This window comes from Pezoporus flaviventris, unplaced genomic scaffold (assembly GCF_033815535.1).
Source record: "Pezoporus flaviventris isolate CSIRO_AGI_PZ_B2104156 unplaced genomic scaffold, CSIRO_AGI_Pfla_v1 ptg000116l, whole genome shotgun sequence".
Classification (NCBI taxonomy): Eukaryota; Metazoa; Chordata; class Aves; order Psittaciformes; family Psittacidae; genus Pezoporus; species Pezoporus flaviventris.
This window is the reverse complement of record NW_026892664.1, coordinates 336,551-350,417: the sequence shown is the minus strand read 5'-3', so window position 1 is coordinate 350,417 and position 13,867 is coordinate 336,551. Positions and strand designations below refer to the sequence as shown.

Sequence of the window (13,867 nt, the reverse complement as noted above, 5' to 3'; positions counted from 1 at the left end):
ATAGCTGCATCAGGACTGCAGGGGAGCGGGGGGGTCTCCCCAGAGCAAGGTAGAGGGAGGAAAAGAGGTGGGGAGGCAAATGCCCAAATAAATGATCTCTGGATGGTCCCAGCCCTTCAGGTTTGGGTTTAGTGCTTCCCACTGGGGTGGCTGCTCTCCGCTTCCCTGCTGCAACCCCACATTGTTACTTATATCTCTGTGAGATTTTGCACTTTTTACATATTTATGAGCTTCCAACATACCAGAAATAGCCAGAAATGTTGTATATAGATTTCTAGGTTCTATTTCTAGCTGCTTTTACCTTCCCTTAAATGAACATCTTCTGAGAACACTCCAACATCCTTATCCCCAGAAATCCAGAACAGACCACCCAACCCTATGGCTGGGACAAAGCACCAACCTTCTGCCATTGAGGAATAACCTTTCAGAAGGTTGCTTGAGGTTTTGCAGTGCGTTTTTAGTCTTCTTAGAGGAAAAACCTGGAAGGTTTCCTCATGGAATGTGCCCTGTGTGTCATTCCCAGGTATTTCTGTGCCACTGCATGCTGTGGTGCAGCTCTTGTCCTCTTCAGTTTAAGTCTGGGGCAGAAAAGCAGCCTTTTTGAATGCTTTCCCTAAGGTTTTATCACCATCAGATGGTGACACACACATCGGGTGGGAAGATAATGCCTAGAAACTCAGACCTATGGAAAACACATAGCTCAGGTATATTCTTGTTGAGCTTTTTGCCCCAAATCAGTAAATTTAGAAGCTTGAAAGCTTTGGGTTTTAATCTAGCTCTAAATTGGAAGCCTATGATCCTGCTTGCCTGCCAGATTCTTATATACCAGATCCTTACCTAGCATCCTTATGCAGCTTTCTGGGATTTACACACACGGTGTGTACGTTATCCTAAGGCAGAAGATCCATGATCTGTTTTCCTTCATTCTTCAGGTGTCTCTAATGCTATAGGAGGGGGAAGTGGCAGCTCATGGATGAAGTGAGCCAAGCACAAGTAATGCAGCAGCTCCGTCAGCAAGAAGCTTTTTGCCCAGAGCGGGTGATGACACTGTCCCAGAGGGGGACAGCACCTGGGTTTATTTACTCCTTTGGTCCTCATGGATAAAACCCCTGAAGTAAAGCTTAGCTGAGCAAAAAGGGGATCATTAGAGACTCCCAGCAGAGCCTGGAAGAGGTTTGGACCTGGGTCCCGCACCCCAGCTAATGGTGCAAGGCTCATTAACCTCAGTGCTAATGTGGAAGGGCGGGGGGGGTCATCTCTGCTGAGGCAGAGGTGGGAAAGAAGCCTAAGAGTGTGTTTAATGGGATGCCAGGGGTTGGGATTTATTGTGCTGTTTGAACTGTGCAAGTCTAGAGCTTCACCTAAACCATAGTTTAAGGTAGCTGGAAGCACCAAGTGCTGTAACCAAAGTCAAATGTGCACATGAATCACTTCATCTCCCTGCGTATGGCAATGGTTTTTATAGTTTGAACTGAAACCCCCCTGATCTCTCCCACTGATCACTCTGTGCCTGGAGATCACCACTGCAACTGCACCCAGAGAGCCATGGAGGCAGAGGAGAAGCACTTCCAACCCAAAGGTATGAAGCACAACGTGTACTTCAGCACAAGGCAAGTGTACAAACACCAAACCTGGTTTCTGTGGTCACACTCATGATTTTACTTGAGGCTCACTGAGGGTTTTGTGTGCATCAATTGACACAACAGCAGCAAACTTTAATGTTCCTTTAAGTCAATTAAAGGTACATGAAAGGGCAGTTCAACTTTGTTAGAAATGTTTTGTCATTTCTGCCTCATTCCTTGAGCTATTTGTGGCGTTGTGACAGTGTGATACATCACAATGTACTAGTGCTACTACTACAAGGATACTCAGGCAGCAAGAAGTGGGCAGGGTTGAAGACTGTTTGCAGCTGCTTTATCCTGCTGCTGACTTATTTTACTTCCCTTCTATAAGCATTTTCCCACCTCTTACTTCCATTTATGATTACTTCTTTAAACATTCATCCCCTCACCAAAACCCCATTTCACTGTTACCTTTCCACGTGGTCACAACAAAAGTGTTTGGAGATAAACCAGGAATACTGAATTAAAAATCTCCTGTTAGGGCAAAGTATGGATTGAAACATTGAAGGAAATACAGATCAGGAAAAACAACCCCAGTTTTTTGTCTTTAGTGCATTTTGAAATGAAGTCATTTAATTAAGTAATGAAATCTGAGTATATAAAATGACTGAACCACTGTGACTACCAGGTAAGTATCAGTTAAGGATGACAAATCATGGCAACAGCATAGGAAAATGTCTTTCAATCAAGTTTCACTGATAGCTTAATACATGTAAGAAACATGTTTCAAAATACAAGTATCTTCATCATTTGAAACTCAGAGGGACTCTTCACTGGGGACTGTAGTGATAGGACAAGGGGTAATGAGTTAAAACTTTAACAGGGGAAGTTTAGATTGGATATAAGGAGGAAATTCTTTCCTGTAAGGGTGGTGAGGCACTGGAATGGGCTGTCCAGGGAAATTGTGAATGCTCCATCCTTGGTGGTGTTCAAGGCCAGGTTGGACAGAGCCTTGGGTGCCATGGTTTAGTGGGAGGTGTCGCTGCCCAAGACAGGGGGGCTGGAACTGGATGATCTTAAGGGCCTTTCCAACCCTAACTATTCTATGATGTTATGATTCTATGATATCAAAGGTCTCTGTCCTGCCAAGCTCTTTAGCATCTGATTATATCGGTTCTGCCTCCTTCACTGAGCACAGGTTGAAGCCACTTTCCCACAGACAGCAGACAACATCTCATCTCTTGCTGCTGTTTGCCAGAGCACACAGAAGAGATTGTTCACCATCCATGTTCTGTTCACAACATCAGTTAATTCCCACTCACAGCAGGTAAAGGAAAGATATTTTCCCCCGTCGGTGTGTTTTGGCTTCTCTGAGACCCAGACAGCTCTCGGTTAGGATCGATTCTGTGTTCAGGATTGTCTTTCATCTATGGAAATGAGCCACTGTCTTAACTCCTATATGAAATACACTATTTGGTATTTCCTGGTGTGCACTAGCAAGAGTTAAGCATGGGCTTGTCTCGTGCTGGAATTCCATGGATCACACCATTTAAGTAAATGACACTTAAGAAGAATGTAAAACACCCCTTAAAATGAATGGGATGACCCCTTAATGTGCCCAAATTGTCCTTAACACTGGGTAGCCTCAGCACCATTCATCATCCTGTGTTATGAATGATATTGTCCACAGTTTCTGCCTTAAAGTGAAATCTATCGTGAAGCTGCAGCCTGGGGAGGGATTCCCCATGATATTCAAAGCTGGAGCTTGAGATCTTGATTCCCACCAGCTTCTTCTCTTTGAAAGGCATAAACGAATGCAATGAATCTTTTGAAACCTTTTCTCTGACTCTTTTTCAGCAAGCAAATGTAAAACTACACTTCCTCTTCCCTCCCACCCCAGCAGCTTTAATAAAGAGCTCACAGGTAAGAGTGAGGAATTTTACTGGAGCTGAGGGAAAAGGTCAAGAATCTTGCAAGAAAAATAGATATTTATCAGTGACAAAAGTTATAACTGAATAAAGCTGATTGGTGTTTCCTGTGAGGAAAAGAGGCCTGGGATAATGCAGGGTAATTTCTTCATGCAAGCTAGTGACTGAGAAGTGAATTCAAGTTTGAAGTTCCATTACTCTTGGTTTCCTTTAGGGGAAGGATGATGCGATTTGGGGAGTCTATTTCTCATGCAATACTGTCATTGACTTTTGTGCAGTAACTGGAGAAGAACCTGCATCGAATCATGGAAATAATTGGGAAAATGCCATTGTTTTAGTGCCCCATAGGCTTTCTCATTGGAGGTGAATTGTTCATGTCCTCGATGACAGAACTCTTCCATGTTGCCAGCCATTTAAGAACCTTCTCCCACACCTCACCAGAGCCCCCTTCACCTGCCTCTTCCTCAGGCTGTAGATGAATGGGTTGAGCATGGGGTTGACCACGGCATAGAAGATGGAGGCCACCTTATCCAGGCTCCTGTGACTAGATGGAGGTTGTAGGTACATGAAGAATGCTCTCCCGAAGAGCAAGGCAACAGCCATTAAATGGGAGGCACAAGTGTGGAAGGCTCTGGCCCTGCTCTGTGCTGAGCACATCCTCAGCACAGTGCGGATAATAGACATGTAAGAGAGCAAAACGATCACGCGTGCAATCACCGCATTGATGGTGACAAAGGCAAAGATGACCATCTCACTGCTGTGGGCGTCGGAGCACACGAGCTTTAGCACAGGGACTACATCACAAAAAAAGTGGTCAATGCTGTTGGGACCACAGAAGGAACCTCCAAACGTGCACCATGTTCAGATGATGACACTGAGGAAGGCGAATAGGTAGGACGATGCTACCAGCTGCCAGTAAACGTGGCTGGAGATGATGGTTACAGAAAGCAGGGGATGGCAGATAGCAACGTGCCGATCATAGGCCATCATGGCCAGGAGGTGACACTCAATAGTAGCAAATAAAGCGAAGGTGAGGAACTGCATCATGCAGCCAGTGAAAGAAATGGCTATGTCCTCTGATAACAGGTTTGCCAGCATCCTGGGGGAGATGACTGTGGAACAGCAGATGTCAACGAACGCAAAATGGGTGAGGAAGAAGTACATGGGCGTGTGGAGGCTGGGAGACACCCGAACCAAGGTAATTCCAACATTCCCTATGAGTGTCACAACGTAAATCAATAGAAACAAGGCAAAAAGTGGGGTCTGCGCACATGGGCTGTCTGTAATTCCCAAAAGGATAAATTTAATCTGTGTGAGATTTCCTCCCATGACCAGTTGTTACCTGCTGAGGCAAAATCAAGAGAATATCACATTGATCAAAACCAGAGATTTGCTTTTGGACCATATCTAACGCCAATCAATGACCATTTCAACTGTGTCATTTTAAAATATTCCAATATATTTTCTAACCAAAATGTATCTATTTTACGTTTTTCAGATGAGGTATTCAGAAAAGTACCGGGAGTTTCCTGAAGCAGTTAATGGCAGTTTTGTTTTTCTATGTTGGGAAAAATTAAACTCTGGATTTAGTCAAGCACGTGTGTTTTCAGGTTTGAGTAAATAATCAGATCTTTATTCACTTTCAGTTTGAAGGAAATCTGTGTCAGAAGACACCTCAGAGGAACCTCATAGGATCGCACGTAAGCATGGAGCAAGAGAAAGTCCCAGTCCCACTGAAATCACAGCTTACAGATGAATGACCTCTGGACATTTGCTCTTGGCTTTTGATTATCATTCACTCACCAAACCACATTTATCAAACTATTTGAGCTTATTCACAATAGATAACACACTGGTAAATTCATGATACCTACCTTTCTGAGCTACAGCATGCTGAAGCATCCTAAACCCATAGGCATTAGGTTACTTCCTTTAAAATGGAATTGATATTACAACATGTTGATTCCAAAGGCTGATTTCTTAGTGACTGTATTCTGCTGACAATCTGAAATGTTTCATTTCTTTATAACAGAATAAGATTCATCCTCATTTAAGTCTTGAATAAATCAGTGCATCTTGCTTTAGCTGCCTGTATAAAAGAAACACAACCTGCATCAGACATTGCTCCCTCTTCCTATAAAGAAAACCCACGTTGGTAAGGCTGTTTTCTGACCAAGACAGAAAAAAGACGACCTGAGGACATGCAGAAGCAAGCCCACTGCCTCAATGCAGGCGAGGCTCTGCTTTGTGTTAGTGTTACCTCTTGTGCCTTCCCTGTGCCATCAAGGATGGGAGCCACGGGTTTATCCTCAACGCAGCAGAGAACATCCACGCGCCAGCATCAGCTCTGTTAAGCACCTGATGTGAAGAGAGGTGAGCTCCTGCCAGACTCCAAGAGCCCAGCTTGTGGTGCTGGGGCTGTAAATACAGTTGCATGTGCTCTCCTGGGAGGAAGACTCTAGGGGTGCTCATGCTTTCCCAGAGGAAAACAAAGAGAAGGGAAAGCAAAGAGTGTGAAATCACCTCTGAAAGGCATTGTGGTGCTTGGGCATCTGAAAGACATAGCATGAGTGAGCCATCCCTGAGCACAGCTACAAGGCAGCAGTGATGAGCAGCTTGTATGATGCTTCTGACATACTTGTGGACCATGCAAAGGTTTCACTTTGACATTGGCAACAGAATGAGAATGGGTTTAGAGACATTTCAGATCTTGCAGAGGGTCCTCAAATGGAAACTGATGCACAAATGACCCCATCTCTGGATTTGCTGCTGTCCCTCTCTGTGCACACCTGAGAGCCCAGCTTTTCAGCCCCAGTGGGGTTATATACATGTAGTGCCTAGATGTCCAACAGCTGAGCTGGTGCCTCTGGGCTTCCACTGTATTCAAGGGTGAGAAATGGGCATTTTTAGGCAGGGATGAATTGTCCCAGGGTGAACTAATAGGCCTTTATCCCCCTGAGAAGCCTCAGCTGCGGCTTCATCCAACCCTCTGCCTGTTTGTCCCCCATCTCTATTTAAGAGATTTAATCCTCTTTTACCAAGTATAATATTGGGCTTCTATGGCAGGACCTGTGTTATTTACCTGATATGAGAATTTTGTGTCTACAGCCAGGGGATTCTGAATTTTGTAGATCCCTTCTCTGCAAAGATTGAAGCAGACTCATGCAATGATGCTTTTGTCATCAAATGTGTTTTCAGAACCCCAAGCCTGTTTCTTGTTGCTGGAATTGACAGCTGTTCTTCCCCTGTACGTTAGACTGAGGTTCCTCTTGGGAGTTCCCTGAGTTGGATCCACCACACACAAGACTATAGCAATCCAGACCTCCCTTAGCAACGTAGCACCAAGTCTAGGTAAACCTTTATGTATTGCAGTTGTCTCTGCTTTGGAATTTTTCTTAAACCAAAGAGGGGATAAGAACACCAGAGTGGGGTAATTCATCAAGCAGCGATGAGCCTTACACGCGACACTTCTCATCTAGGCTCCCTTTCCCATTAAAGCTTGGACCAGATGATCTCTTGAGGTGAAACTTGGGTTTTCTGTGGTTCTATGATTCTATTTGTATATATTCTACATGTCTCAGCTACAATATGCAAGAAAGAAGCAAAAAACCAAGGTGTGGTGAAGGTTTTCAAGAAGCTCTCTGATATCAAAGTCTCTGTGCTGCCAAGCTCATCAGCAAGTAATTACATCAATTCTGGCTTCCTCACTGACCACAGATAGAAGTCACTTTTCCACAGACCTCTCACTACTGTTTTCCAGAGCACACAAAAGACACTGTTCATGACCCATGTACTTCCCAAATAGAAGTTAATTCTCCCTCACAAGAGGTAAAGGAAAGACATTTTCCCACACCAGTGGTTTTTTGCTTCTTTCTGACCCAGGCAGCTCTCGGTTACCATTGATTCTGAGTTCAGGATTGTCTTTCACCAACGGAAACTTGCCTCATGCTGTATTTATAAGTGCAACCCACCACTTGGTGTTTCCTGGTGTGCTTTAGTGTGAGCTGGGCATGGACATGGGATGTGGGTGCTTATCTCCAGCTGGAATTCCATTTCTCTCACCATTTAAGTAAAGGGCACTTAAAAAGAGTGTAAAACACCACTTAAAATGAATAGGAGGACCACTTGATATGCCCAGTTTGTCCTTAACACTGGGTAGTCTCAGCACAGTTCATCAATCTGCACTAGGTATTACATTTTCTACACTTCCTTACATGAAGTGAAATCTCCTGTGAAGCTGCAGCCTGGGGAGGGATTCCCCTTGACATTTTAAGGTGCAGCTTGAGACCTTGATTCCCACCAACTTCTTCTCTTTGAAAGGCACAAACGAATGCAATGAATCTTTTGAAACCTTTTCTGTGACTCTTTTTCAGCAAGCAAATGTAAAACTACACTTCCTCTTCCCTCCCACCCCAGAGGCATTAATAAAGAGCTAACAGGTAAGAGTGAGGAATTTTATTGGAGCTGAGGGACAAGGTCAAGAATCTTGCAAGAAAAACAGATATTTATCAGTGACCAAGGCTATAACTCAATAAAGCTGATTGGTGTTTTACGTGAGGAAAAGAAGCCTGGGATAATTGTGGCTAATTTTTTCCTCAAAGATGGTAACTGTGAACTGAAATGAAGTTTGATGTTCCTTCTCCTCTTGGTTTCATCACAAGGAAGGAAGATGTGATGTCACACATCCGATTGAAGGGACATAGGGGTTGCTGTGACTCCCTCTCCTGGTCAAAGCCCCTCTGGGTACCACCAGCTCAGCCATATTAAAAAGCACAGCAGCATCCACAGTGTTGTGGCTGCTCGTGCAGAGCCTCTGCAGCTCTGGAATAGGGAAGAGAGATGTGCAATGTGGTCCCCTGTCCCCTTGCACCCATTCCAAATGCTGGTCCTGTCTCTGTGCTGCCACCCGGAACCTCACCATCTTGTCCCACACCTCCCATCTCCATGCTCAATCCCAGCCTGACAGCAGGAGATGGATGGGGAGAAGCTGTCACCTTGGGGACCAGGAATGTGTGCAGGGAGGTCACTGACAGAGGGATAAAGTCTGGAGGGGGCAGAGAGCAAAGGGGCTGCTCCATAGTCCCCTTCAAACTGCAAACTCCAGCACCTCACTGCACACCACGGGGCAGGATGAAGGATGCTGGGGCTCTGCAGGAAACAAGGGACATTCTCATATGGATGCTGATGGCTTCTGCCCCTGTTGGTACCCTTGAGGTGGAGGCACTGGGCAAGGGTTGAAATCCCCCTATGCTCTGCATGGAGCTGGCTCCAAACTGGGACTCAGCTTTCACTTCTTTGGGATCAGTGCTTAAATCCTTCGTATGTCCACCATAGCACAGAGGAGACCCTCTGCCCCCCATGTCCTGCAGGGTGGCCACAGGGGCTGTGTGAGCAGTGCGAGGATTTGGGACCAGGACTGATGCAAAGCAAGGAGGGACCATCTCCTCACATCTCCCCTGTATCCATCACATCCCTACACATTCATACACATATCCCATGCCCTGGAGGACTGACTCACTCCCATTCATCTCCCACTGTCAGCCAGGCTGTGGCTGTGGGGCTGGTATTGAACAGGAAGATGAGGAGGTGAGAGATGGACAGTTGACAACAGGAGGAGGATGGAGGGGCCTCATCTGCAGCATCGCACCATGTCCTGAGGCTCCTATGCCTGGTTTTACGACTGGAGAGAGAAGGAAAGGGGAGGATGTGGCTCTGGAAGCGGTTGGAACCAAATGGTGCCCAAATTGTGAGGGTTTTCTCCTGGTGTGCACTGCCAGGGGATCCGGATGATCTCTGGTGGGAATCTGCGTGACATGCACTTTCCTTTCATGTTTGGCTGTAGAAGGAGGTTCCCCACAACCCCCATGAAGGCTTTAACCTGTCAGAGGGGAGACTGAGATGAGCTCCTAGGCAGAAGCTCTTCCCTGGGAGGGTGCTGAGGTGCTGGCACAGGGTGCCCAGAGAAGCTGTGGCTGCCCCATCCCTGGCAGTGCTCAAGGCCAGGTTGGACACAGGGGCTTGGAGCAAGCTGCTTTAGTGGAGGGGGTCCCTGCCTGTGGCAGTGGTTGGAGCTGGATGAGCTTTAAGGTCCCTTCCAACACAAAGGCTGGGATTCTGTGATAGGCTTGGGAGCATCCATCAGAGCCACCAGTGACAAGGGCAACCCTAAAGCACCCTTCAGAAGGGCCTTTTTCCCTGTTGCTGCCAATTTCAGTCCTTTACCACACTCCTCGCTGCTCCTCCCCGTCTCCTTCCTTCCACTTTTGGGCACCGCTCCCTCGGGCTCTCCTTTGTCTCTTGTGCTTCCAGCACGATGGGTGGAAGAAGGTGAACGTCATCATCAAGGAGAGCACAAGGACTGGGGCTGCCTCAAGCCCACTGAGGTTAAGATCCAAATTCCCCAGGAAGCCCTGTCCAGGCAGAGGAAAGACAGGAGGGTGACCATGAGCAGCCAGCATGGAGGTACCAAGGCCAAGTCACGCCTGAGCAACCTGAGTGCCTTGGGTGATGTGAGCATTGATGTTTGCATGGACAAGAAGTAGTGGACAGCATTTACCTCGTCGTTAGCAATGTCACCACGATCTCCTGTTGGCTCCTTTGCAGCCAAACTTGTGAGCTATGGTTTGAGTACAAGGAATTGAAGATGGGTGGAAACCTGGTTCATTGCCTGTGGTGCTGGGATTGCTGATGGATCCTGGTACCAGCTCCCATTAGCGAGGTTCCCCTCAGCTGCCTGCTATGATAATGTCAACCATGGCCCTTGTGAAGCTGTAACTGCCTCAGAAATGCTCCAAAAGTGGATGTCAAAGGTGGGCTTGTTCTGTGCTTTGCTCTAAGGGAGCCCAAAGCTCTGTTTCTTGCTCAAGCTGAGATCATCTCCTCTGGGTACATTTCTTCTCCAAACCAAGCAGCACAGAGAAGAGATAATGACCTGCTTTGGGCTTTGTCACCTCCTGGGGCACAAAGAGATTCACAGTCCCACATCCCCACATCACTTGAAATAGAAAGGGGGTTTGCTGATGCTGGTTCATTCCCAGGCTCCCTGCACAGCTCCAGGCACGTTCATCTTCACATCCGTCTCCGAGAGCATGAGGAGGGCAGCAGAGACAGAGCTGAGATGTAAGTGAGGGGCAGCATCTTCCAGCCCATCATTCTCCTGTGGTTCTCTCTTGCCAACAAGCAGCAGCTCCTGTCTTCATCTCCTGCCTGACTGCAGGGTCCTGGGTTTCTTGATGATGCTCTGGGCTTCCCAGGGAGCTGCTTGTGCTGTGTGCTCCCCACGCTGCTGCTGAGAAGGCAGGTTTGGAGATCACCCTGGTGGAGAACACCCTCAGGAGGCTTCCTCTTCTCAGTGACCTCAGATGTTTCCTGGATGAGCACTTCAGGCTTTCCTGTACAGGACATTCAGGGTGCTCCCCATTGCTGAGATGAGGCAGCTCCAAAAGATTACTTTTTTTCCCCCAAAATATGTGTTCAAGAAGAGTTTGCTGAGCTCTGGGGTTTGCCCATTTCTATTGGAGACTCAAGGAACAGGTTAAAGAACCATGAAAAGGTTTTAGATCTGACAGAGTGTGCCAGGAGGGAGGGGAAACTGATATTAACCACTGTGTAAGATTGCACAGGAGCATAGTATGATTTCCGTTCGAAGACACCTTAAATCTCACCCAGCTCCAAGCCCCTGTGATGGTCAGGGACACCTTCCACTAGAGCAGGTTGCCCTGTCCAACCTGCACTTTGTATAGGTCAGGAATTCATTCAAGTCATAAAGAAACTCAAGCAGAGAGGAAAGAAGCAAGTGGTTGGGAAATGCCCACAAGAGGATGAAGGATCAGCTCTGCACTGTGAAAACACCACATTTCTCTGTGTTCCAGGTTGAGCCGGATGGTCTCCAGGCCCCAGGCTCAGCACTAATGCAGGCGATGAAGTGCAGCACTAAGGTAAAGCTACTCGGGTGAGTGGAACCTCCCCACTGCTTTCCAGAGTGGTCATTGCTCAACATCCAGAAGTGAGCCAGAGGAGCACACACCACGTTGTGCCATGGTGTTCAACTGCTTGAGCACCCCTTTGTTCTACCTGTGCTGGCACACGACTTTCACCAACCTGTTCCTCATTGAGCTGTGCCTGAACTCTCCCTTTCCATCCTGCAGGACTGTCTCTGAGCAGCTCCCACCACACAGAGGCTTTTCCACCTGGGACATCCCTGCCTCTTGGAGAAGAAACCTCCAGCCAGGAGCTCACACACAAAGCACCATCCAGCCCATGGCACAAAGCAATTGCACCCAAGTGACCGAGTTCAACCTAGCAGGGTTCACAGAGGACCCGGTGACTCAGGTCTACTTGTTCCTGCTTTTCCTGCTCACCTACCTTGTCACCATTGTGGGCAACCTGGGCATCTTCATCTTAATCAGGGCCAGCCCCCACCTCCTCTCCCCCATGTATTATTTCCTGGGCAATCTGGCCTTTGTAGACCTCTGTTCTTCCAGCATCGTCACCCCCAAGATGTTGGTTAGCTTGGTGTTGGAGAAGAAGAGCATTGCTTATGCTGGGTGTGTGGCTCAGGTCTTCATCTATGATATCTTTGGGATAACTGGATGTTTCCTGCTGGCTGCAATGGCCTATGACCGTTACGTGGCCATTTGCCATTTGCCCTGCTGTACCCCCTTGTCATGTCCCCAAAGTGCTGTTTCCAGCTGCTGACTGGCTCATACCTCGTGGGGCTGACCAATGGTGTGGGACAAACCATCAGCATGTCCACCCTGTCCTTCTGCAGCTCCAGCACCATCAACCTCTTCTTCTGTGACATTTCCCCCCTCATCTCACTCTCCACCTCTGACACCACCCTCAGTCACATCATCCTGACCACTGCAGCATCTCTCTTTGGTGTGTCCAGCATTCTGGTTATCCTGCTCTCCTACGTGGCCATCATCGCCACCATCCTGAGCATCAATTCAGCCGAGGGCAAGCGCAAAGCCTTCTCCACCTGCACCTCCCACCTCATCACTGTCAGCATCTTCTATGGGGCATGTTTATTTATGTATTTATTCCACAGCTCAGACAGCTCAAGAGCAGCAGACAAATGGGCTGTGGTGCTCTACACCGTGGTGACTCCCATGTTGAACCCCTTGATCTACAGCCTGAGGAATAAGGAGGTGAAGGAGGCTTTGAGGAAGCTCAAAAAATAAAATGATCTTAATTGTTGTAAGTTTAGGACCAGATAGAATGGATGTACTGGGGGAGATGCTATGGTTTTGGTTAAGTATGAACAACATTGAGGGGTTTTCTGCAAACAGTTTGAAACAGTTTTAAGACGTGATAGTGATTAATACCCAGCAAAGGGCAGAAACTATCAAGGAATCCCCATCCACTGCTCCGCACCTTTGCTTTTGAGCTCCCTGTTGGCAGCAATAGAAGCCATGATCTCCATGGCAGCCTGATCACAACAGAGCACAGGAGCTGTGGTGTTGCTCAGCAGCCTTCAGACCTCCTATGTGGCAGCCCATGGCAGCCAGGAGCAATGGCATTGCCTGCCCTGATGTCTCTCCTGTTGCGTTCCTTCACAGAGAGCTGATTGGTGATGGGCAAACATTGCAAACCTAAACCACCCCAAAATACTCCACTGTGTGCATTACCTCAGTCCATAGACCTGCAGCCTCTGCCAGGACCATGGTGAAACCCAGAGCCATGGCTGAGCTTTAGGGATGTCATAGACACAATAATAACCTAGGCTGGAGGGAGAAGGTCCATGGCTGGATTCAGTTAAGTCAGGATCTAAGTGGTATGCTGATTTCTTAACAATACACAACTAACAGGCACCCAGCGTCAATCAGCTGAATCCTGCTTTGTTCCCAAAGCTTCCTAATAATTCCCTGGTTATTATTTAACCCAGATGAAGCCTAAAGCTCCTCCAGCTCCATCCCCCTGCCACGGGCACGGACACGGACACCTTCCACTGGAGCAGCTTGCTCCAAGCCCCTGTGTCCAACCTGCTCTTGAACACTGCCAGGGATGGGGCAGCCACAGCTTCTCTGGGCACCCTGTGCCAGCGCCTCAGCACCCTCACAGGGAAGAGCTTCTGCCTAAGAGCTCATCTCAGTCTCCCCTCTGGCAGGTTAAAGCATTTCCCCTTGGCCTGTCCCTACAGGCTCTTGTCCAAAGCCCCTCTCCAGGTGTCTTGTAGTCCCCTTAAGGTATTGAAAGGCCACAACAAGGTCTCTCTGGTGCCTTCTACAACAATATTCAATGACTTTATGTCCAGCTGTTCTCTCCTTCACCATCACCAAGTGTTTAAACAGGAACATGAGCTCTTAGTGTCTTAAAAACACAAGTCTGTGGGTACAACCCTATCACTCTGCTCATTGTGGTTTCACATTGGAGCTG

At 47.5% G+C, this 13,867-nt stretch overlaps 1 pseudogene; it reads left to right on the top strand.

Moving 5' to 3' along the window:
- Positions 1-11,749: 11,749 nt before the first annotated feature.
- LOC133282359 (olfactory receptor 5G3-like) lies at positions 11,750-12,501 on the top strand (annotated as a pseudogene).
- Positions 12,502-13,867: the final 1,366 nt, after the last annotated feature.